At 43.1% G+C, this 26,579-nt stretch overlaps 1 protein-coding gene across 12 annotated transcripts in view; it reads right to left on the bottom strand.

The window, feature by feature from the left end:
- SGCD (sarcoglycan delta) overlaps positions 1 to 26,579 on the bottom strand; it is a 326,461-nt gene that overhangs the window by 123,805 nt on the left and 176,077 nt on the right. Inside the window, exon 1 of one of the 12 annotated variants that reach the window (XM_062607495.1) lies at positions 18,850 to 18,870. The exons of 9 other annotated variants lie outside the window; for them this stretch is intronic. The gene's annotated coding sequence lies outside the window, so the exon portion shown is untranslated. Of the gene's footprint in view, positions 1 to 9,698; positions 9,828 to 18,849; positions 18,871 to 26,579 lie in introns of those variants that run through there. 2 more of the 12 variants (XM_062607498.1, XM_062607494.1) reach the window with 2 other exon arrangements.

The raw sequence follows: 26,579 nt of genomic DNA, 5'->3' as shown, positions 1-26,579 counted from the left end.
TTTATGTGTTAAATGTGTATATATATATGTATTTATAAACACATGTAAGCACGCTGTCTAAAGGTATCCTGTGGGGAAACTCTTGAGTGACAATGCTCATCGCCCCAGGTTTTGCAATGGGGCAAGGAAGGATCCTGAGGGGAAAATTTTGCATGCATTTAGTAAAAGCAGTTGAGTTCAGCAGTTTGTTTTGAAGATGCACTATGACTTCTCAGAGGCTTTAATTTAATATATATATATGTATATATGTATCTCAGCTAAAATCATTCCTTCCAGCCAAAGCAAAAAGGCAAAATGCAAGTGTTTGCCTTTATCCTGTCCTGCACCCCAATCTTTCTTAACCAAGTAAACCTGAAGCACAAGTTTCTCCAGCTGTCACATCCCTAACAAATGATTCCTGAATATCTGTGCTGGCTTAACCCTGGGTGGGCATGGCATCCTAGAAGAACATCAGGGGCCAAACTCATTGAAAGAGGGAAGGAAGGAAGGAAAGGCGGTGTTGAAGAAATCAGTGCAGCAGCATCTCCAGGAAGAACTGCTTCACAGTCCCACATGGTGAGCTCTGTTCCCCTCCTACACCATGGTAGCTGGCTCTGGACAGTCAGGGATCCAGCTGCCCCCACTATGGATTGGAAGAGATGGGTGCTTTTAAATGGCATTTCAACCAGATGGGACAGGGGTCTGGAATACAGATACTGCACAATGGCTGTGTGCAAGCTTCTGCATGCACAGGGCATTGTGATTGTGGAGCACACAAATGAAAGTATTCACATTTTTGTTTCGACCCTTCACATTCGTGGTATGGAAAGCCACTTTCATGGGTTTCCCCCAGGCAGCAGTTTCTTATGTTTTCAGACTTTTTTGACACACACAAACTGAGGATATGAGACCATCTCGAATAACACACAGTTTGCCAAATGTTTTGCACTTATACTCTATACAGATAAGGAAGCGCCAAACACGTTTTTGCATTACTGATCCAACACCATGGACTGGCATTGATGTTTGTACGTAGTGAATTCCAAAATTCATCTACCAGGAGGAAACAATGCGAATTCCTCTCCTTGGGAGTGTGATCTGTGAGGACATGATGAGACAATGGTAGAAATTAGATACCCAGTGATAGCAGCTTATATTTGTTTTCTACTAGTTTCCTGGTCTTTCCCTTACTTTTTTTGTTAGCAGGGTCATACTCCAGCATCTAATAAAATTCAACGTGCAGTCAGCAGTGGGGCAAAGCCCACTGCAGGCTGATGCAAAGCAAGTTTCTTCATGGCATAACTTTTGTTCCAGTAGCATTGCACCAGGGATGAAGTTATCACTTTATCTTTGCTGCTCCAATGCTGAAGCCCATACATTTAAGGCAAGGGCTGCCGCTGCCTGAAGAATCAGTTACCTTTTTTTTCTACCCTTCCCTGCTTCAAAAGCTGCTAAGACCTGTGTTTTCTAGTGCTGCCTGGTGCTGTCACCTGCAGCACAGGCGATCAGCCACCTCTCCCTTCTTTTGCAAGGCTTCACCCAGGCTGAAACATGTGCTCGGGTACTAAATAGATCCATTCAGGCACTAAATTCTTTTGAGCTCACAGGCACTGGCACCTCTCCTGATATGGACCTATAAAGCAAAGCTGACTTAGCAGCCTATTCAGGAAGGCTGTGTTTAGCCCAATTAGCCTCATGTGCTCTCAGCCCCACTCCCATTCCATGAGCAGCACTCTTCTGGAGGGTGGTGATGCCCATCTGCCTCATTCCCTAATGTCAGCAGACCCCCACACTCAAAATCCACAGCAGTGGTCAAGAAGGTTTTAAAAATAATAGTAACAAATGAGATATTCCTATAATTTTCCTCTCAGGTTTCTGAAGCATTGCATTTTTAAGGATTTTTCTCCTATATGCTCTAGGTCTACAAAACACCAAGGAGAAAAGCAGGTCAGACTTGTGCAATCAGTGTGGTGCTGCTAAGCAGCACCCACAAGAGAGGCTGTGAGCACCAGTGCTGCCCATCTACAGCCTGAGCTTCCTCCTTCAGACGATGCTGCTGGCAGTGATTCCTGAACTAAAACTAGAGCAAGGCGAGCCCCAGCAGCTCATCCACGCCTCCAAGCCTGCCTGCTTCTTCCAGCTTTTTTAGCTGCTCTAAAAAAAGGATCTCACACCCCGCTCCCCAAACCATGCCTTGTTTACAACCTCAGACTACCCCAACCCCAGCTAGTGCTATGAGGATCTACAACGTCAATTGTGCAGACAGTCGTATTGTGTCTGCACGATATGACAGGAGGAGCCAATGGCTCATGGCACATAAGCGTGTTCTCTAATACAGGTTGGTTCAGCCAGTTTATCCAGTGTGCATTAGAAGTACATCACCACAGAAAAGTGTGTCTGTATTAAAGAGCAGGTTTTGGCAGCGTTAAGTAGGCTCATCATAAATCAATTCTGCTGTTCAAGACCAGCTGGGGTATCACTCTCTACTGTGAATCCACCCAAAACCAAGGCAGACATAGATTTTACCAAGGGGGTTGGTTACAACAGACCCAGCTCTGTCTGGAGCAGTATTTTTGCTCGCAGATGCCAAGATGGAAGGCTTTGCAGCAGAGAGCTCATCAGAGAGAGAAGCTGGGTCACCAACAAATACATGCACTTGGAGAAAAACAGGCCTTTTTACACAGCTACAACTACTCCGATCTGTGCAAAGGGAAAACTTAAACAATACATTACTGAGTTTCCACTACCTGGGGGAAATTATAACCACAAGTACTGTACAGGCAAGGATTTTATTGCCTAATATTTTAACAGGGAATCCTGGAGAGCACATATTAAATGCAGCCTCTCCCTTGGAGAAAATGAATAAATTGCATCGCTAACCCTCTCAAATTGTGGAAGACATTTGACCAATGAAAAACAATATGAAACACCCAGCTCAAAATATCTCTTATTGCAAAACTTGTTTATCCTCTTGCTCTTTCTCCTTTTTTTTTTCCCTTTGTTTTCTCTTTACTTGCAGTCTCTAGGATGGAGAAAATAGCATATCCAGCTGGGGCAAATGTTTGCAGATACTAAAAGAATTTATAGGAACAGAAAATAACCAAAAAGAGCAACTTTTGTTCACACAGCAGCCTCATTTTGATAATTTCTCTGGTTCTGATGAAATATTTAGCTCAAAGCTCTTTAGCAGAGATTGAGCAACTGAAGTACTACAACATGCATGGTGAACATGACTTAGTAACATGGCATAACTTGATAACAAGAAAACATGGGAATTGTAGATAGCATGTTCTTTCTATAGAAACTTTCACACAGCTACATGTAAAGCTATGTATGATTTCTACACACCCTTTCCCCTCAAACTGTCAATACCAAAACAAAATCCTCTTGTCTGTAGTTCTCAAGGAAGGAAGACAGAATGATGGACGGAGAGTGCTAAGGTGCGTTAGATAAATGAGTAGAATAAGCAGGCAACTCCACAAGGAGCCAGCTATATCCACTACCAATAATCTGTTCTGTGTGGGAGGGAAAAGTATGCTAGCCATAAATTACATTTTGGTCATTTTGGTAACTTCTTGTGACTCAAACATTGAAAAGAGCTAAGGCACCATAAAAGTACTGCTGTGAAAGGGCATCCAGCAGTTGCATGTATAAGGTAACCTCCCTTTTTCAATTACTGAGCTGAGGAGAAAGGCTGACAGTTACTTAATAGAGCTTTATTTCTTCTTCTGTAATGAAAATATTAGGAACAAGTGCCTAATTTCATCATAGTGGTGAAAACATAATAGTGAAATAAATACAGAAATTGGAAAGAGAAGCGTTCCCTTCAAAAGACAAATCTGAAAGTGTCTGCCTGACATGAGAGGGCTTAAAGACACACATGCACAGCACTGGACCACCATCAGCACATGTACAGTCCCATTTACAGTACAAGAAATGCAGTATGCCAAATCTTAGCAGTTTAGCCACAGACAACATTACCATGACTACAAAAGTATAGCCTGGAACCTGGGTAATTCTCCAAGGAATTCTTGCTGCTGCAGAAAAAAAAATGGGTAATAAGGTTTTGCACAAGAGCTGTACACTGAATCCTTATATATGAACACTGCAAACAAGGCCTGATACAAAATCCAGTCTGCTTAGAAAAGCTATTCATCCTTTCACTTTAGGGTACCTTAGAGATATGGTCCGTAACAAGAAAGATTTATTTGGGTTTTTGTAAGACCACTGGAAGAGTCATGTCACTACGTCCTCTGATCCACACAGGCTGCTCTCAGAGTACTTCTGGCAAAGAAGCTTCTGCACTTCCCTTCAGCAAAGCTGAAACCAGGCTCAGCTGAAAGGCATCACAAATCAGAACTGGCACTGAGCTTCCAAAAATCACATCAGATGCCACGAGCTATGGCAAATCTTTATTGCATGCCTCTCCCCATTCCACCAAGCCCTTCTGCCCTGGCAGAAAGCTTCTAACTCAGGGCACACAACCCAGATCAATGATTCATCAGGCAGAATAAGTGATTTATATGAATATAGATGGATAAACACCTTCCCCTTGCAAATACCCAGAGCTGTAACATCCTCTGGCCACGCTGGCTTTGTAGGCTCAATGAAGGCTATGAACAGGGTGAAGCATAACAAGAGAAATCAATAATGTTTCTGTGCCACAGGGGTGCCTTTGATCAGTGCTTAAATGATGTATGTTTAGTAATAGAACAATTTTAAGCTGAAAGGGGATGCAATATGGGAATGTAGCTTCTCTCTTTTAAGCCCACTTGAAATTTGCTGTCAAAAATGCCATAGAACTCATTGAAACTGGTCACTACAAACCAGACCAAAAGCCCTTAAGACCTGTGCAGCCGACACAGCATCTCTCCTCCCTGCCTGCTTCCAAAAATGAAGAACGTCAGACCCCAGGCCAATCTGTAGCATAGTGATGGGAACACATTTCTATAGAAGAGAGAGGGGTTCAAATTCCCTTGGGCCTTGGACTTATATCTCCCACATCACTTTGTGTCTGTATCACTGACATTCTCTTCTCTTTTTCTGTGTTTTTTTGAAACAAAAACCTTTTATTTTGGGATGAAATGTGGAAAAATAAACTAAAAAGCCTTCAGAGGTGCTCTCTGCCATATCACTGGAAGGCAATGTGCTAGCTGTAAATGCTTTGCAGATTCATCTTCTTTAATTTCTCTGTCTTTTAAGTGCACACTGTCCACCAGGTTCAAAAGCACAGACATTTCTGGAGCGTGACTGAAAACAAAATTTGGCATGAAGAAGAGCGTTTTGAGCCATCTATCAACAAGACTTTTTGCCTCTCCACTCCCCATAAAACTCTCTCTCAAGTTTGACACCCTCAGGCCCCTTAATCCACCAGCATCATGACCCAAAATTTATCGATGGCCCTACACATGGGTCAGACCACAGGCTGGGTCTCCATAAAAGGATCAGGCTCTGGAAAAAGACTTTTCACTTGCAGCTCGAACAGCAAGGGCTGAGCAGTGGGGAACAGCCCGAAGGATGAAACACTTGCTGGGGTAGTTAAATATCACAGCATTTTGCTCCTGCACCATCTCAGCCATGAGCTTGGGCTCTTCACTCTCTGCTTGTCCCTCTGCTTCTGTCAATAGTTTCCATCTCTCCACATGGGGAGCAGCTCTTCCATGAGATGGGAAGATTATCATCACTTAATGCCCACTTCTTGGGTACCACTGCAAGGCGATACAAGGCCAGAGAGACAAAAAGCGGAAGATCCATCCTAAGCAATGTTTTATTATTTTCTAACTAGTTTCTATCAGTGGGGTACATCACATGCAGGGTTCTTCAAATACCTACCCTGATCCTGGCAAACACAGACACATCAGCAAGCTTTCCTTGGTCTGCACAGTCCATTGATTCATGCTCTGCACAGTCCATTGATTCATGCTCTGCCAGGTCCACTAGGAAATACCGCTTTTCCTATCCCCACTTCTTGTATTTTGAAGAAGTTGGACTCACTCAGCACAGGCAGATGGAGAGACCTTGGGGATTCACCTCCTGGTAAAGCATCTCTAATCCAGATCCCGCAATGCTCCAGGCTAACCTGTACCTCTAACACCTTGAGAGCTCAGTAATTTCCCCGGTTGGCAGGGCTGGCAGCATTTAGACAATAAACATGCTTGAGCACAAGGGCACTGCAAAAGCCTCAGTTTATAAACCAGTATCTTCGAGCAGATGGATTGAACTGAAAGCTGACAATGGGACTTCTGCTCTGCTCCATCACTGCTTTGCATTCAAGAAGCACTTATAGTAAAACTCAAAACATAGTTTGCCAGAATAAAACAAAGTAACAGGCAGCTCAGTCTCCTAAACCAAAAGTGGTATTTTATTATGATGCTGTGAGAGTCTGTGAGCAATGTGATGTTAGCATTGTTTCTCTTCTCAGAGAAGAATAGAAATGTGTCTGTTTTCTTATTTCTGAGTGTTTCTTCTAACTTTTAAGAGTTTTTTCTTGATAGTTACTTTGTCTTGGTATTTTTCTTTTTCAGAATTAAGGAGAAAATGGAAAGTTAACAGGGAAGAAAATGTTTCTGCAGTGAGTTCTCTGATGTATCAAGCCACTCATCAAAGGATGTCTTTCATAAAATGCCCCACAACTTGTAGCAAAACTTTTACACTGCATGCAAACATCGTACTGGCTTTGCTGCATTCACACACTGGTTCTTATGCACCGCTCAGATGATGTGAAGTGATCATAAGCCTCTGTCCGTCTGTGCCAAGTTTATAAACGCTCTTTCCTGCTAGAGTGTCTCAAAGCAGGATGAACAAATATAAGAATTACACTAAAATAGCCAGTAGCAGGTGTGACTGCAGGAGGCTGTAGGAACAGCAAGAAGGATATCATCAACTGAGCTCGAATCAGAAAGCAAGCTACAGGAGGTGACACTTCGCAGACTTCTGCCCCAACACGCTCTCACCCCACAGTACCAAGAAAAGAGATATGGCTTGGAGGAATGTGCAAAGCAGGATCGTAATATGGATTTATATGGCTGGAATCCAACCAGCATGGCACAAATTGAGAACTGTGGGCTTGAGCATGTGCCAGGATCCAGAGTAGAGTCTCTGCAGTGATCCTGCTCTCACAAGTTAAAACTTGTTCTGCTGCTACATCTTCCCTGCCCATCTTCCCTCCACATGATGTGCTTACTGCGCTTACCCATTTGTTTGCATGGACACGCTTTCCAGTTTGCTCTTGGGATGGAGCAGGAGAAGGAATACAGGTATAATGGTGTGCTAATGGCTCTCTTACCTGTACGGTTCCAAGATCAAGAGACCCTCCAATCTCACTTTAGATGCATAACACTGTTCACACATGCACACACTCCACAGTGCTTTTGGGAACAAAGCAAGGCTTGAACGCTTGACCTTGGTGGACCTGCAGAAAGGTCTCCTCTGGCAGGGGAAGGCTTAGGATCAGCTGCCAGAGTTAGGGAGGAAACCATCACCACCTCCCTCAATCAAATCCAGCCCCGGGTATTGCAAAGAGCCTCCCCTGCCTGCACTCACAATGCCCCCCCCCCCCCGTGTCTCCACTGGGGTGCTGTCAGAAAGGGGTACAACAAGCAGCCCAGCTGGGCACTTGGGACATCCCATGATCCAGACTGATCCCACATCCAATGAAGAACCTGCACTGCTTGTCTCACCCCAATGTGGGGCAGGAGCATCCCTGAAAGCCAGGTACAGCAGCACAGCACTGGCTGCTTCTCGCTACATAAGATGTATTCCAGTCCCTTTGTCTCTCTGGCTCTTCAGTGCTGAGGATGAGATCTGGGAGGTGGGATGCTGCATGATGAGAGGTAGGAACTTGAATTTTTAATTTTTTTCTTTAAAATAAGCTTATAGCTAGCAGTGAAGAGCATACGAAGCTGACTGGGTGCCTAAATCAACAGCTGCTGAGAAAAGCAATAGAGTTCCAAGTCTGCAGGGTAAGATGGCAGCCTGTGAAGGCTCAAGCAGTCCAGACTATACAAGACCTTCATTTAACAACAACATTTTCACTGCAGGTGCATTTTCTGCAAAGCAAACTTTGAACTTATGAAGCCTCTTTGTTTGCATCATACGCCTCCCTCTTCCACAACTCATCTCTGTCCTTTCTCTCATTCTCTTCCCTCACATCAGCCTCCAGGAGGCTTCAGTACATCCGTGTCTCTTGGAGGATGTCCTTCCCTCACCCCAAACCAGCAAAGGGCTCACTTGGCCCAAACCAACCCAATTCAGCTGATCATCACTTTCACAGGGAAAAAAACAGATGCAATGACAAGGGTAAGATGCTCCCAATCACAGTTTTTTTTTCCCTTTCCATCACACAGAATCTCTTTGCATCATACCAGATAATGTTGCCATTAAAAATCCAAATCCACTCTTTACAGGTAAGGTTTGCTGTCTGCCTGAGCCTGCTGTTATGCTTTGGAGTTGCCCACATACACACTTCACCAGCATCACTGGGAGAAAGCTATGGCTCTGTCACATACTGGATCTGATGCACTTTATGATAGGTGAACCTCACCTTATCACTGATTTTTTTGGGTTGCTGAGATGAATGGCTGAGCTCTGTATGTGCAGTCCTGCTGAATGCTGGCAAAGCAATCTGTGGGTCTACTGCCATGAAAGAGCCAGAAACACTTAGTGCTGTCCCACTGTATAATTTAATGCCTTTAATTCATTCCTTGTTGAAAGAAAAAACCTCCCTATCGCCACCATAAAACACAGCTAAAAAGCATTTTCAACACATGGGATAACACTGCTGTGAAAATCCAAGGAAGAGGCACTGGCAGAGGCAAGGAAGTTTCTGAAGCTGTGTGAGGCGGACTCCTCCCGACACCTCCATCCGCCTTGACGAACGCGCCATACCCGAACTCCCAAACACGAGCTGCCATATAAGGTGCTGATATCTCTGCAAAGGCAAGACAAGCTTTAATGCTGCAACTAAAAGGATGAGAGAGCACTGCTTAAATCTGGCAGGCTCCTAAAGGGAGAGAGAGCTTTTCATCATAAACGTTTCTTAAGTTATTTGGGGAAAGAAATGCACATCACAAGAGAAGTTGCAGATAGAAGAGCCCCGAAATTAATGCTTTTCCTCCTAATCTGCTCCATGTGGTTTCTGAATGTGCTGTCTGTTGCAGTTTGCTCATGCAAATACAAAAAAAAAAGCCAAACCCCAAAACCAGAGAAATCACAAAGCAATGATTATTACTGAACTACTGTCTCTCTTCACAAGCTAGCTGTATCAGGAATTGCCAAACAACCCCCAGACAAACATTCTCTGAACTCATTAAACAACTACAATACAATGTACATACAAATGTATTTATCGTTAACAAATCGCATCTTTCAGCAAAATCTGTAGGTGACACACATGGTACAGAGCCAGCCTCTCGGTGGCTGCAGGTTATATACATACTTATTGCCCCAATGAGAAAGTTGGGGATTGTTTGGTTGCAGCATTCCCGCAGGCAGAGGCGCAGCGCGGGAGTTGCTTTGCCCGCAGAATAACTACCAAAGCAAAGTTCGCCAGAACCACCACCCAGCCCCAAGCTGCTCCCATCCCTTTACAAATATGCCACAACTTCCCACTCCTGACTTTTCTCCCCCAAACAACAGTCCAAAAGCAAGAATCCTCTTTGCATTAGCACAAAAGAATAGCAGATCCCGGCTGCAGCAGGAAGGAGCAACGCGGTTCTTACCTCTCCCTCGGCGGGCAGATGAAAACCCAGAGGGGTGCTGGAGGCTGGGGGAAGGATGCAGCGCGGCTTTCAGAGCAGCACGAGGCCTGGCCTGTGCTCATGAGCTGCCCCTGTCAGATTTTCCAGCAGTAGAACTGCAGCCAAGTCCCTGCCCATGCCTGAAGAATTTCCTGAACAGCATTCCCGTTCTTTTTCTAACTGCTTTGAAACCACACTGTCTGTACTTCAATAAGGCTTTGTCAGGCCAAGTTACAGCTACTGGGCTAGCTCCAGATAGCAATTGAAAACACATGTGTTTTGCAGTAAAAGCCCCCTTCTCCTCGCACACATTCAGACACAGACACCCCTGCCTGCGCTCAGCCCCAGAGCCTGCGTGTCTTGCCTTTGCAGCTATAAAGCTGGCCATTTCGGTTAAAAGGAATAAAAGACTTACGTTGGTAGGGATTTTCTTTGGGAAGAGGAAAAAAGGGGGTGGAAGGGATCCCACTCCCACAGATAACACTTCGCCCTGCCTCGTATGTTTTGCTAGCATCCGTGGGTCACAGGCACCCAGGTGAACAGGCAGCTGTGCCAAACCCCAACAAGCAAGGAAGCACAGGAATGAAAATCTCAGTTCATCACTGCTCTCCTCTTACCTCTGCCTCTCTTCTAAAAACTGTGAGGAAAGAAAGCATATTTTTAGCATCTCCAGACTCAGTTCAGCACATCAGAACTGTATCCTAATCTTGACATATACTCCTGTATCTGCTTATACTAAAAATAATACAACTATTTTTGAGTACTTTCATCCCTCTCTGCTTTCCAGCTGCCCTCACCCTTAAAAATATTTTAAGCACCTTGCATCTCCTTTTAAAGAGCATTAAAATTGCTCTGGTGTTGGCTTAAGGAAAAGAAATAGAAGATATAATGTTCTACCTTTAATCAGAATGGGTCCCAGTTCTTAATATCTGTAATCATTTCCAGACAGCACCATGGGTCAAGGCAGCGAACGTGGGCTCTGCAGCAAGAGATGCCCTGCGCCTGGCATTTGCCTGTGAAGCAGAGCCGGAGTAGATGTGGAAACGCACATGGATGTCCCCCTTATACCACCACGGCTAAGTCCCACCAAAGATGAAACACAGCAGCAGAGTTGTCAAGGTAACAATATAGAAAAGAGACAGTTTAAAGAGAGAGAGTTGTATTTTTCCCCTCTTAATGTTCCTTTTCAAAACCGTGCACTCCACTTTTACTGGGTTATTCTGCTCCGTGATTTACAGAGGTGTGCTGGACAGATGAAGTGTTTACAAGAGACAACTGCAGCTGTGGATTGGAAATCACTGAGAATCTTATATATGGTCTGATCCAGAGCTCACTGAAGGCAGTAAGAAGCCTGTTTCCTTCCAGTGGCTGTGAGTTAGGTCCATAGCAAGGACTCGTTTATCTGTAGGGAGATGAGATTTGCCATTCATGCACCAGCAACACGATCTTACAAAAGCCCACATAGGGTGCCCTTATGGAAAGCTTGCAGTACTTCAACCTGTTTTGAGAGCTGTTCTGGTAACACCATGCATGGCTTTTGCCTGCACCCTGCTCTGCTACCAAAATGCCCTTTTCTCAGCTCCTGCAAAGAGCCCCACATCGGTCAGCAATATGGCCCACAAGCCCTGGACCATCACCCCAACTGTACTAACTTCAGTGGGGATGGATGTAGGATATGATGCTTTTTTGTACAAGACAAGACAGTATGAAACCACCCAGTCATTCTGACTCAGTTTTCAAGACTATAAGCCAAAAGGCACACACATGGCACGCACACAACCACTGGTGATAGCATTTGAGATTTATCTGCACAGCTTGTGAGGAGTCAGTTTGTGCCAGAACAGAAACCACAGACTTTCAGATCACAAATCAGGAGAGCTATCAATAGAGCTAAAAGAGAGTCTCCTAAACTGGCTATAACAGCAGTGATAATTCTTTTTGGGTTGGCAACCAGTAACAGCTGAAACCAACGGCACCCAAACCCTTTGGAGTCTCTTAACATGGATAAACTGAAACAGAAAAATATGAACCGCATATTCACGTAATTTGATTTTCGGTTGTACAAGAAAATCAGGCATCTGCAGAGCTGTTGGCAAGACAATAGTAGCCCTTGCCTTCTGTCTTAAATTTCCCCATGGTCTTTATTCAGCAAACCAGTTACTTATGGTGTCAGGCAGTAACTCCAGTGAATCAACGTGTGTTTTGAGTTAAGCACATGCTTTACTGCTTTGTGGACCAGGACTTCTTATGGCAGCCTGCCTCTGGCAGGACCAACAGTCAAATCATTTACCATACGGCAGTACAGAACTTTGAAATCATTCAGTTCTTTGCACAAATATGGTGAGTCAGTGGGTTTCAAACTTTTCTCCACGTGTGTGGACCCCTAAATATTTCCTAAAGGTGGTGCATACCCGTCATCATTTCATAGAGAGATATTTCTACATACTCTACACAAAACTCTCCTGTCACTTCTCATAGCTTCCTTGGGAATAGTCCACAAGTCTCCCATATGTCTTTGGACCACAGGCTGGAAACTACTGCTGGAGATAACTTAATCCCCTATTAAAAATATAAATAACCTCTTCTGTTTATGTGCCATATTCCTATCTTCGGAATATTTATGGGAGCTACCAGCGTGCTGGCAGGTAGAGACATGGGGAGGTGACAGCATTAATATTGCATTTTTTCCATTGGCATAATTAGTAGGCCAAGTCTATAAATATTTACATTAAATCTGTCAGGCATCACACCAACCACACTGATAACTTAAGGGTGTCTTGCTGTAAACTGCATTAATGCCTAAGTATTTTGTCACCAAGTAACACACAAAAATGCTCCTTCAAACTAAGCCTCTTTGACTAGGCTGTTTTTATCTCTCTCTCATTTGGGTATGGGGTTTAAAGATGCTTCAAGCATAAGAACTGTGGCTCAGGGACTGTTCTATTTTTCTGTTATTGAGCTATCATTTGTATCAGTGCCAGCAATACCAAAAATATATGAACCCTCCAAATGTAAAACTTAAGTTGATGTCGACATAACTGTCTGCATAACTGCTATTGTTCCTCAGTAGTGGTAAGATTATGAGGATTTAAAAAACCTACTAGATAGAAACAAATTAACCTCTCAAAGCTCCAGTATCTTTGCAGCTGGAACATGCAGAGGCTTCCATTTTGTGCAGGAGATCCACTCCACCTGGATCCATGAATTTCTAGACCAGGAAATACATGAGATCTATAGAAGGTAGGAAGGAAAGTTCCTTCTCTACCATTTATACCTATCCTGCATTTTGGCATCCAGCATTTTCTAGAAACGGCTGAAAATGATTTGGTATTTACTGTTAACTTGGCAATATTCATAACTAATTCCATTTAACTGATAATACCTATTTGCATGCAAACTGAAATTTGGGATTTTCATGCCGTGCAGATTTCCAGGGACTCACTCAAACATACCAAAACCTTCCTAAGAAAATCAGGGCAAAACAAATATGCAGAAAGAATCAGCATGTAAACGCAGGTGTGTGTGCACCTGGAGTGACGGAAGAAGTAAAAATGAACATTTTAATGTCTGAATGAGATAATGAAGCAATCCCTTGTTTGAGCTTTCCCTCCAAATGACTTTACTTTTAATCCATAAAATCTCTTGAAATATCACAATGGAATAAATACAAATGTTCAAATATTACTAAACTCTCAACTGAAAGAAATCATCTGCCTAATTATTATTATTTTAAGTCATCCTCAGCCTTGGACTCTTGTAACAGATCTCTCATGTACACATGTATAAAGGGAGAAGCCAAGACTCATTTGAGCTCCATTTCTTTAAATGCAGAATTCTGGTAGTTGACAGATCATAAAGTTAACTGTTTGGGGTCAGGAACAGCTGTGGGAAGGCAGCTTTTGGCATTCCTGATGGATTCACCCCACCCTGAGCAACTAGAGAGGATGGAGGACAATGTAGTGAGAAAGGGAGGAGAGGTTCCAAGAATTTGTGTGGCAGTAGTTGTAGGAGACGAATGCTGCACTGGAGGGAGAAAACCCATCCCTCTGTGTGTGTGTGTGTGCAGGCAATGAAGGTCTGATTTGATAGTAGGGAGCAAAATCTCATTTAAGTGCTGCAGCTGTGAGTGAATGAAGGCACACAGGTCATCAGGTAATCACACACAGGGCTGAGATGGGCCTGTTGGACAAGTGAAAAGGAAATGGAAGAAAATGAAAAAGCACTCATGTGTGTGTTCGGCTGCAAGAACTGTGCCTGGAGAGCAACTGACTGTGCGTGCAACCGTGTGCTGGAAGCAGCCAGACCTGCAGCACCTACATCCTCACCCACTGCTCTAGTTTCTTCAGAGGAGATAAATATGGCTACATTTGAGTAAGAAGCTATAAATACAAGCCCGGCTATGAGATGCAAGATCTTCTAATTCTCCTAAGCTAAAGAGGGGCAGAGATAACACCACAGTGGCCCTGCTGTCACAGACAAGATTCAAGGATGCTCTGAATTTCACGCGGATGAGAAACTACAGTAACAGCAGAGGTGACCCTGAAGTGAAGACCTTGCTTCACACGACACCGAGTTATTTAGATCCAAGTACTAATTTTTGCCCCTTCTACTCACCCAGAGTCAGCAAACAACAACAGTGTAAATGAAACGAGGGAAACACAACAAGAAGTCCTGGTTTCATAGTCATTTTACAGGTGAGCTGGGGAGTGGGAGGTCAAGGCGACAGTCAGTGTCACTTGTACAAGGCTGAAAACACAGCGTGAGTTCAGGTGAAGGACTGAGCTTTTATTACAGGTCAGAGTTGGAGAACTGCTCAGGGTCTGGAGTTCAGAAACATCCATGTCTGCCACTGCTGCTGTGGGACAAGGATCAAAGTGGCAAACAGACATCACCAAAGGCAGATATCTTCCACTGGACAAGCTCAGGAGAGCTGTAGAAAAGGGAGGGTAGAGGATGGAAATTGAAGTATCCAGTGTGCCAGAACAACATGCTTAACTCTTCACAGGTTGATGTATAACACCTACATAGAGAACAACCTACTCCTAATGACTATTTTCTCCTGAGGGTCCAAGACCTGCAGACTCCCTGAGGCCATTTGCAGATTGCAGTGCACCTAATCAGAAAGCTCTGTGCCGTGCTCCTTTTCCCACAAAAGCTTCAGCAGTGATTATCCATCGGCCAAAGAGCCACAGCCAGGACCTCATCCAGCTCTCCCTGTCACCCCAACCGCTGCTTTGTAATTATTCTGATCATTTCAGCCATTTCCAGACTCTTCTCAGAAATAATTTAGGACCAGTAGAGCTTGTTAATAGGTAAAATGGAAAGTGTTCCTTTTCATTTCTCCGGCAACATTAATGTAATTATCCTGAATCATTTTCAAACTATGTGGGCTGTAATTTCAAGACAATATTACTATTACAGAACCCTGTTCTTCCAGCCAGCATGTGTCATACTCCCCATCCAGAAGTTATTTATCAATAAGTGGAAAGTCTTCATTTACAAACAACAGGCCCTCTTCATTTGCAGCACAACAAGGAAGCCAGATAGGTGTCGCCATGTAAAGGTGTATCACTTCCCTGGCTTCTACCCCTCCAGTATAAGGAATGCATGACAGAGAACAACTGGGAAGATTAATTACATACAGATATGAGAGGAAGTATTCAGTTGGCCAGTCCAGTAATTGTTCTTCTATTAAAGTCTTAATGGCATCCAAATTTATTACTCTCATTTGAGCAGCCTCACCCTTTGTTGCAGGTTCAAGGCACACAGACGCTCTCAAAGCTTCAGTTAGAGATGTGCCCCAGTGCATATGAATCTCCACCTCAGCCTACAATAATCATCTTCTGGGGGAAAAGCTCCAGTTTCTCTGCCAGGTCTATTGTGGGAGGGATTTCTGGAGTACAGATATGCCATGCTGCTTACATTCATTGTGGTTGCTGGTCAAGCTGAGCTGCTGTTCAGCACTCTGTGCTTATCACTGTCTTTCCCTTTACACTCCCAGCTATTTTTACTCTGTCAAGAAAGAAGCTCTGCTTGTTCTTACACTTAGATATCCTATTATATCATGAAGTTTAACATCATCTGATGCACATGAATTTGGTTCTATGGAACAATTTTCATAGGCAGCATATCTGTGTTTTTACAAAGCAATTAGAAGAACTCTTTAAGAACAGTAGCAAGGCAGACTGTCAGTCCATGAGCAGCCCTGGTCATCGCTATCTCTTTTAATGAGCTGTGGTATGTCATTCTGGACACTAGGACTTTTGCATGATCCTGTGAGCCTCCTGCGATGGGCAGCAATCACTTTCATACATAACATCTAATCCAAAAGAGAACTCTCGCCCTCCTTTCCCCATGACAACTTAGACACTCACCATCAAGCTAAAACTAGGTATAAAAATAGATATAGAACTATACATATCTAGATCACACGACATATAGGGAAGAATTATTTTTTTTTCTATGATGAGGGTGGTGAAACACTCTAACAGGTTTCCCAGAGAGGTTGTAGATGTCCCATCCCTGGAAACACTCAAGGTCAGGCTGAGTGGGGCTCCCAGCAGCATGGTCTAGTTGAAAATGTCGTTGCAGGGGATGCACTAGATGACCTTGAAAAACCCCTTCCAACCCAAACCATTCTGTGATTCTAAAACCTGATGTACCACATCCGCTCTAGAATAAGAAGGAAGGAGAGAGCAGTTCTGGTAATCAAAATGATGAGCAATCTTTAACCGAATTTTGCAAATTCCTACTCACTGCTTATATTCTGCAAGAGGTGATAAGATACATTCTGATCACAAAGCACCTCGTGACTGCTACTTGGAAACGTAGCGGAGTAAAGAATGATTGTGCTTATATATAAATAAATGCACACATGCTCATATACTCGCATATTTTGAGTTTCAACAGAGAATGAGGGGGAAGGTTTATAAAGCAAATTTATAGGAACATTAAGATACACTGTGATTGTGTAGAATGTGTGAGTGAGAGGGAAGGAAAAAAGATGTAATGGCCCGAGAAATAAATGCATGTTTGTATGTCAGTAATCAAGCCTGACCATTGCCAGAGAACTCAATACGGTGGAGGCATATCTGTGAGGGTATTTACTCCAAAGACCATGAAAAGGCCATTGTGCAAAAATTCCAGACTCAGATTTATCTACAGAAATATACCCGAGGGCCTCTCAATCTCAGCATCTCTGCTACAATTATTGGCAGGATGTCACAAAGGGTAAAAAGCCATTTAATTGGGAAATGCCTTTATCGCTGTAGCTATTACCTCTCAATTTCTGAGAGAATTCTTTGTGCTTTCCCATACCTAACCAGTTTCTTGGAGCCTGTGATAGAAGATATTTTTTTTTCTATGTGTTCAACAGAAGCTGTAAGGGCTGCAATGTCCAAGAAAGTTGATGAGACCATTTGCACTTGGTCTGCTATCCTCTTCCAAGTATTTATCTAGTTCAGCAGCTGGTAAGGCTTAGCCCTCAGTGCAGTGTCACAGGGCTGCTGCTGCTGCTGCTTCCAAATTTCTGTGTGAGACAGATTCGTGCTAAGGATGATTGCAAAAATGTTTAGTCCCATAAGAGTATGGAAGAGAGAAACAAATGTCCCGTCCCTTCCTCTGCAGAGTAGAGTCAACATACAGCTTGGTTCTTGGCACTTTTCATCCTATATCCTTATAATCATGGTCTTGGAATACTTATGAGCACAGTGACCCCAGAAGCCCCAGCCAGCATGGTGCTGCAGAAATCTTTACTGCAGAAGTAGAGGAATGGAAAGAAGTTCCTCCTGTAGTATTTGCTTTTACATGATAGAAAAATGAGTGGCTCATTGTGTGACTCCTCTAAGTGTGTAAACGTACCCTACAGTTTGGCAGCAACAGGATGTTTTTTTCATTAGGAGACAGGGAAAAACCCTGCCACATTCGTATATACTGGAGTGAAATTTCATCACTGCTGTGATTAATGCTTATGTTATTGCCCTAAATTCTCCATTCTTTCAGGCTAAAAATACCCTCCTGGATTTCCTGATATTTTCCAACAAGAATCAAAAAGGGAGTGAAGGCAAGAGAGAAAAGAAGAGAAAGATGCTTTGTGTCTTGCATCCAGACTTACTTTTTGGGCAAAGTAGCTGCCAGGAAGGTAAGAGAGCTGATCCCTTCTAAAACATGAGAGACTTTACCTGCCCATTTTTCCTCCCAAAATGATTACAAAGGTTTATGCAAATGCTTGTTGAAGATTAGCACGGTTTTCATGCTATCCCTCACTCAGAGATGTATTTACAATTATAGTTTCACTCTATGAAATCATTAACTGGTATTTAAAAAAAAATCCTATTTGATTTTGTCTTTCCAAGTTCCCCTGTGGCTTTTTCTCATCGTTCAGACAAGCCCATTCTCAGTGTCTGTGGGTTAGAGGCATACTCAAGCTGGAGTCAGCTCCCCCTCCACAATGGCAGGGAATATGCAAAGTGAAAAATGCAAACCATTCCCACAAAAATCTGTTCCCAAATGCAAAGATGACCTAATGAAAGGCTTAATGTTTCTGTAACCCCCTGCCTTACAGAAGATCAGCACAAGAGAAATCAACACAATTAATCTTAATTCTGTGTGAAAACATACATATATTTAAGTAGAGGTATATATAAGTGACCTGCAATGTATTGCTACAGTGGGGTTAGATGTGAATTCTGCAGCAACAGGTCCTGTCTGAGAAGGCCAGAGGTTAAGTGTTTCTCAACATGCTGCTCAAGCCATCAAGCCACTGAGCATCTGCCCCCTTGTATGAGGCAGCACTGTGCTGCATTAGCATTGAGCAAAGCTTCCTTCTTTCACCCCTTCAGCTATTTATCATCATCTTAGAAAATCGGGAGCAACTCAGCACGGTGTTACAGAATTTTCCATCCCTGCTGCCACACAGAGGTTAAACCAATTTCCCTGCAATACAACAGCAAAGCCAGTGTATTCCTTTTAACCTAAATCACCCAAGTAGTTAGGCTTTAAAGGAAAGCCAGTGGGGAATGCATATGTTTGCAGGGCATGTTGCTGGGAGCACAGTCTGGAACAGTCCCAGAGTTTTATAGGTTTATCATCCCAACACATAAACTTTCTCCCAGTAGGGCTCCTTTTCACTTACCTGTTTTTATTATTCTGCAGCTAGAACTCCACAGCAAATCTCTTAAAGGTTAACAGGCCTGTCCAGAAAGCACAAGAAACAGCCTGGCTACAGTCTACAGATTTTAATGCTCTACATTACAACAGCGTGCTATTTTTATACCAGGTAGCAGCCTACAATCAGCACTATTGCAGTGACTGTGTAAGATATGACAGAGGCCAAGGAAAGGTGCAATAACAGCTGTAAAACAATCCACCTACAAATAATAACAGAAGACCACCATAAGCATGGAATGGAAGAGAGGGGCCATAACAAACAAGGGAGACTCAGAGAAACTCCAGCAAGGGCACCTCCATTTGCTAGCCTTTGAAACCAAGGAAATGGTGTGGTGCTACAGCAGGCTGGCAAGCATTTCAGACAGATAGTGATATCCATGTGAAATCATTCAATCTTTCTTTGATGGGTTTCAGAAAGCCCGGCTGCTGTCTTCCCCATGACACCCATATGCTGGAAGTTACAGGTTGTTGCAGGCAAAAGGACAGAAGTACACACACATGCTTTCCTCATCTGCTGTACACTCAAGCTGGCCATGTATTTTGCAACAAGGAATGCTTGCAGGCACTGAAACATCTCTCAGACACACGCTTTCTAAAAGAACATGTTTTAGAAGCTATTTAAAATATGAAAGGAAAAAAGCTGGCTGCCAGAAGGCATGTGTTGCATCCCTTCATTCACTGCAATGCAGTGAGCAGCAAATCTTAAAGCGCTGTTTATGCCTCACATATCTCAGCAAAGGATTTCTAAGCACCTTATGAAGAGACATTGTCACTGGGCCAAAATCTGGCCCCGTCAATTCTTTGGCGGTGCAGTGAACCCTGAACTTGCTTCAGCACTGGGGAAAAGGCATTTGCCACACCACCTTACAAGAGGTTGAGTAATCCTTGACTCTTGCGGAGGAGCAGATGGCCACATCAGCCTGGGCAATGTCAGCACAGCTCTGGTTGGGATCCAGGGCTGCAGGAGGTGTAACCAAAGGCTCCTGCATCCTGCATTGGATGCACCCAATAGCCTGCAACCCCTGCGCAAGCGAAGCACTTGAGCACAACTCATGTTTTAAGTACTTTCCATAACAGATGCTTACATGAACACATGAAATAACTCGAATTACACGCAGTTCTATCCACGTATAGCTGGAAGAAATGAAGAAAATATTTCAATAAAAACCTGCCTCAGAATTCTTTAAACGAGCACCAGAAGCCCATCAGCTTTACGCTTTCTCCATCTTTTTATATGCTTTCAAAACTAAATCAGGTTGCCCATTTGAACTCCATCCAACCTACAGCAAGGGCCAAACTCTCTAGCTGGAAAAGACAGCACAAGGTGTGAATAGTCAGTCCAGGCACAAAGGCTGGGACTGTCCTTGGAGAACAAGGGCTAGCAGGTCTGCACCATGATAATGCCTCCTTCACCAGGGCCCAGAGAGAGTTTAGCTCTGTCTATCCTAAATTATTTGCATTTCTATATAAAGACAAACCCAAGGATTCCTTAAATATAACATTTGTCACAATTATGTGCTGGCATTTCTTTATAATTATCTTAAGTACTTCACTCTCAGGAAAATGTGGTTGAAAATGCAAGAGAATTATGCTGATCACTTGCTCATAATTAGATAGATTCAATAAAACCTGGTGCTTAGCAAGCTTTGCATCTGTACATTCTATGCAAAACTAATCTCAAAGATAGGTCTATCTTTTTCTTTAGCCTTCTGCTATCAAGCTGTGCTGGTTTTGGCTGGGACAGAGTTCATTTTCTTCACAGTAGCTACTATGGGGATGTGTTTTAGATTTGTGCTGAAAACAGTGCTGATAATTCGGAGATGTTTTCTGCCAAGCAGTGCTTACACAGAACCAAGGCCTTTTCTGCTCCTCATCACCCCACTAGTGAAGAGGCTGGGGGTGCACAAGGAGTAGGGAGGGGACACAGCCAGGACAGTTGACTCCAACTGACCCAAGGGATATCCCATACCATAGGGTGTCACACTCAGCACATAAACCTGCACGAAGAAGGAAGAAGAGGGGATGTTTGGAGTAATGGTGGTTGTCTTCCTTAGTCACCATGATGGATCCCTGCTTTCCTAGAGATGGGTGAACACCTGCCTGCAATGGGAAGTGGTGAATGAATTCCTGGTTTTGCTTTGCTTGTGTGAGCAGCTTTTGCTTTACCCGTTAAACTGTCTTCATCTCAAACCAAGTGTTTTCTCACTTTTACTCTTCTGATTCTCCCCCTCATCCTGCTGGGGTGCTGGGGGGAGTGAACAAACAGCTGGTGATGTTTAGCTCCTGAATGAGGTTAAACCACAACACAAGCACATCTGATGTGACAAGGATGGTCTACATAAACAGACACCTCTTGAGTATTATCTAAAATCATTACTTTGTTCACAAAATAGTTCCCTAGTGCTCCAGTTTTCCCTTCTGCTACTGTTATGCAAAGCTTGGAGTAAAATTAGGGGTTTTGGCTTTACTGTGAGAAGCAGCCAATTATGGAACTGGTGATTTTTGTCAGAAGATTGGTTATTTATGAAGAAAATAAGAAGTCTTGTTTCCACAGTGGGAAGAACATGGGGGAAAAAGCAGCAGTAATCTTGTGGCCCACTGCTCCAAATGTCTTTCAACCAGCATTTAGCCAAAATGTTAGCTGCTTCTTGAAGCTAAAAGCAAGGATGAATATGCACATCTTAGCACAAAAGATGCCTTACCTAGGGAGCACTGATGAAGCTAAAGCTACTGGTAGAATCACAAACTCTACTCGCATGAAGAATTGCCTGCCTTCCTATGCAAAATGGCCCTTGTGTCATAGAAGTGCACAAAATTAGCTAAAAATGCTCATGAAAACTAAAAAAGACAAAATATATTTATGGAGCTCCTTTCTGCTGTCTCCAATAAGCAGTCCAATATGTCTTCAACTCCATATATAAGCATCTCTATTTACTACTCTGAGTATCTGATCTTCTTTTCTCTGCATCAGAATTTTTCTTCTTCCTTCAAAGAACTGTCCCTGTTTCTCAGCCTGAAGAATATGAAGTAAATATGGTACTGCATATAAAAAATGTAAAATATAACAGAGCTTCTAAATTCAGTCAGCCAAAGATATCATTTCCCTCCTCCCCCCCTTCTCAGTGATTGATGCCCCCGGAAGAAATAGTAATTATATGGCACAAAAATGAGGAAAGAGGCACACTGAATGATAAAAGCATTTAGTCAAAACATACCTGAAACACTGAGGGGAAATAAAGAAGTTTTAAAACTGCTAGGCCTGAATAACGCTGCATTATTAGTTGTAAAAGAGATGAAAAATAAAACCCCTCCAATAAGAAAAGGACTTAAGAAACTTGCTATACACTAATGCCATCTACCAGACATCAGTGGAAGCAGCAGAAAAAAAAGTCAAATGAAACAGTGAACATGACAAAAATCAAGTAGAAATTTGTGCACAGCCCTAAGTTTTGGGGTTTGTTTGGCTTTAGTTTCCAGGATTTAGGGTTGCTTTATTGGATTTTGGGGGGTTTGGTTGTCCGGGTTTTGTTTTGCTTTCTGTTGTTTCTTTTTTTTTAAGCAACTACCAAATTTCTTTCTTTTTGCATTCTTCCTCCCAGCCAGGATTTCAGTGTATCCATGAATACAAATATTTATAAATTCTTCTAATCAGCAAGATTGCAGAAAAATCCTTTAATTCCCCTTCCAATACAACTTTGAAGCACAACATACATTTACATGACCTTGAACTATTATTATTCTTCTCCTGCAAGATGCCTCTTATGCAAGGAAAAAACATTATTTTGTATCAAGTCCACATTGTCCCAGGGCCTCTTCAACCTGCCCTGAATATCTTGATCACTGAATCCAAGCTCAGTGAGCTCTGATAGCAGCTACACTGTCAACTTAATCACTGTCAACTTATCTGTAAGTTTCCAAGGACTGCCCGATAACTGTAATGGGGTTGCTTCTTCTCTTTTTGTCCTAAGTGGCCCCAGATTTATATCCAGCTCCAAACCACACCTCAAAGACCTGTGCTAAAGCCTGTGCATAACAAAGGCTGAAATACACATAAAATGTAGGTATAATTTTACAACGTAAGTCTATAAACAACACAGAATCCTAAAATTTGTGTGACTGAGACCAGGAACGGTGGCCATGACCCTCTCTTTAGCCTACATACTTGTTGAAACCCAAAGCTAGGATGTTGCTGGTATTCTTCAACTTTCCTTTTGGATATCCACCAGAAATAAACAGCAGATGCCTGTTCAATCTCAAGACAGTGAGAAATAGATGCAGTTGCAAAATCTGCTACTGCTGTGCCATGAACACAGCCTCCATCGGCTGATACAGACACATGTTATGCTCAGAAAGTGGGAGATGGGGAAAGCAATATCTGAAACTAGCAGAGCATGATGTGGACCTGAATCATTTTGAGAGACCAGAGAACACTTCCATTTCAAAAGGAACACCATCTATCTGTGTGCCTGTTATTTCAGACACAACCTCACTTCTTCCAGCACACAAAGTCAGCCAAAACTAACAAAACATGTTAAGACTTTAGCCCCTAGTATCTCCTTAGAAAAATATTCGAGAAACTCTGACAGTTAGAAAGAACATAATTTTCTGTATGTATGTGTTCAGATCAATGACACCTCTATGTATCAACTTTACCCTTTTTCTTCCCCTCAAAAATCCCTCCATTGCTTTAAGAAGTATTTACACACACCAACCAACAAAGGCGCTATCCAGAAATTCTGCCAGTATTTGTCTTTTCTGATCCCCCAGAAGGACAGAAACGAGCTATTTAGCCACCACACTTAGTCTGTCTCTACAATGGACAGGTTCCAGTGATGAAGCTGTACTGAATAGCCACTGATTAAGAAATTGAAGCAGTGCTAGGGGTTGCTGTTGATTCAAGGTGAGAGGAACTGAGCCGGAGTTACTTGGCAGTGCACAAAGAGGAATTTCCATGTTGTCAAAAATCTTCCACTCTCTCTGATTCTGGCATTATTTCCTACTGGTTTGTTAAGAAAAAAACGAGCTCTCATCACACTCCTCTGGTGCTTCCTTTGCTCCCTGGATGAAAATCCTGCAAGTGCAAATAAAATGTTCAACAGCAGCAATTTATTCTCTGCCTCTTACAAAAAAGGATTGCAGGGAGCCAGGCTTTTGTACCAGGAGCTGGAAGCAAGTGTGTTACAGCAAAGACTCCCTGCCAGGTCCAAGTTCCCCTCCTTCTTCTGTCCTTTGCTTTCTGTGAGATAACAGCCATAAGGCTCCACAGGAGCCATATTAGTATGGTACTGGTTCTCCATATTTTGTCTGATCTCTACTACTGTAAGTGTCTGCATGACTCCAGCAGGAGGTAGACACTCATGGAATTTAGCCATGAAGATCCAAACTCATGTTCCTGAACTGTAGACAGACCATGTATAGGCAGTCCCAAATGACAGAGGATGAATACTGGAGAGGAATATCTCATTAATATTGCAGTGTAAGTCTAGGGTTTAAATAGCCCATGTCAGAAGAGCTCAGACATGCCATTACAAAACTTTTATTTCCTACGTTTTGGGCTTTTAATCTTTCAGTCCCTCTGAATAGCAGTTATGCCTGAGATGGTAAACCTCTCCGCCCTCCAAATTCCAAACACACAGTGCAACCATGCTGAAGCCTGTTGGTTCTTTCTCCCTTACAGAACAATGTTCACTGCCTCTGTTTTGCCTGTCTTTACTTCCCCAGGATGCTGGCAGCACATGGGTTAAAGAGACGATTATTTGAAGGAAAGGCATTTCCAATAAATCAGCAGATAGCAAAAGGGAAAAAGCACTGGAGTAATTTTTTCTGCTCACAATTTCATTATGCTCTTGGCTGTGAGCCATTATAAGGTAAATCACCCAAGTCATGTTGCACAGACATTTCTGAAAGGACAGTTATTTAAATCACTTTGTAAACTACACTCCTTGTTTTGAATGGAGATTCCTGCTTATTTTGTATGTATGGCACTTTATGCCCATTTAAAAGTTTTGACAAGAGAACTGCAGCAAAGCTAGAGCTGTAATTTGGCTGCAAACAGCACATCGCGGCACTGGCATGTGTTGTCCCCACAGCTCACATTCTCCGTTCACTCCTGCTTAAGACCCAATCCCAGCAAATGGACATACATCCCCTCTTCTGTTCCATGAGGGCAACAAACCTTGGAGTAATGCTGACCAAAGAATTACTTGTATTACCTTGACCTGCGCAAGTCTGCTGAGCTGGTGACGTTCACCAACCCTTTCCCTAAGTTTTCACATCCACCAGTTGCTGGCTCATGGCTCCTCAGCAAACATGGAAAACAACAGAAATGTCCTGCTTAGACCACTGGGAAGACTCCCAGAACCGCCCAGAGCAAGGAAATAGTGTCTGCTGACAAAAAGATTATAGTTTTGACAGGCTTTTGATTTTCTTTCTCACCCACACCACCAGTGGGATCAAGAACAAGAGACAGCACTGCAGAATGTCATGGACAAAGAATATGTGGGGCAAAACCCAGGCAAATACCATGGTGCTGCATGTGGCCTTGAAAGCACCAGCTTGTCCCTGCACAAACTGTATTCCAGCCATTTTTAATGACTTCTAACTTCACAATGCCATTAATGTTCAATATTTTTCTTTTTACAGCTAGCAGCTTTCAACTTAATGTGCTCACTGTTACTTTTTCTTCTCCCCCAGAAGTCACTGAAAGTGCCTTTACCTTTATGATCTGGAATCTCGCACCATTTACTGAAATACCGAGTATAGGTTATAAAAACCACACATAAAAGCCATATGCACTATCAGAATCTCAAGTTAACACAACAAAGGCATCCTCACACGCATTCCAGCAGACCGGAAACCAAATTAATGCCTCATACAGAAACACAAGCTCTTCATGCTTAACCCTCAGATTTGGAGTGGGAGCTCAGCATTGGCTGAGAGTACCTGAGGCACAGTTCAGACATTTAATTTCTGACTCTTCAAAACAGGCTGAAGGCTGCTTTTGCCTTCCATCTATTCACCAAGCTCTCACTTGGGCTAGATCCAGCACAGCAAGTAGCTACTGAAGGAGACAGAGATTCCTCACCATTTTTTAAATTAGATGACAGACATATCCAGCTGCTTTTCAATGCATGTTCCACTGTCAATCAAAATTAAAGGGTATAATTAAGTAGGCAACAGCTAAGCAATGTCTGTCTTCTACCAAGAACCCAATGAACAGATTAATTTGCCAGTGAAATAGAGTAAGATGAGTTCCTCTAAAAAAACCCAAACTCTGGCAGAATCAAGGTACCATCATATTTTCTCTATCTAGCAGCAGGTTAAACATTGTCTTTTACTGTAACAAGGAGTTTCAAAAGTTGCCAAGAACTCAAAGCTTTCTGTATTACACAATATTAATATCAGTGATCTCAGTTCAACCTGCAAATTGAGCTCCTGAAGGTGTGTGTCATTCAGCATCATGACCAGGATCAATGTCTGCTACCAGGTAAGTTCAAGTTAGGTGTCCCATGGGAGTGGCATTTGCTACCCTGCACTGGGAACCCACCAGCACTCATCGTACAGACAGGAGGGAGCAGTGCTGTGTCCCACTGCCCACCATCTGCTCCTGGTGCCAAGAAACAGAACTGCCCCAAGGAAATACCCGAGCAAGATTCAATCAACTTCAGCTCCTCTCTCTCAGTCCCTTCCTGTCCC

This window comes from Pezoporus occidentalis, unplaced genomic scaffold (assembly GCF_034315485.1).
Source record: "Pezoporus occidentalis ecotype Australia unplaced genomic scaffold, CSIRO_AGI_Poc_V1 ctg124, whole genome shotgun sequence".
NCBI lineage: Eukaryota > Metazoa > Chordata > Aves > Psittaciformes > Psittacidae > Pezoporus > Pezoporus occidentalis.
Note: the sequence above shows the minus strand (reverse complement) of the source record. Positions and strands in the feature narration are given on the sequence as shown.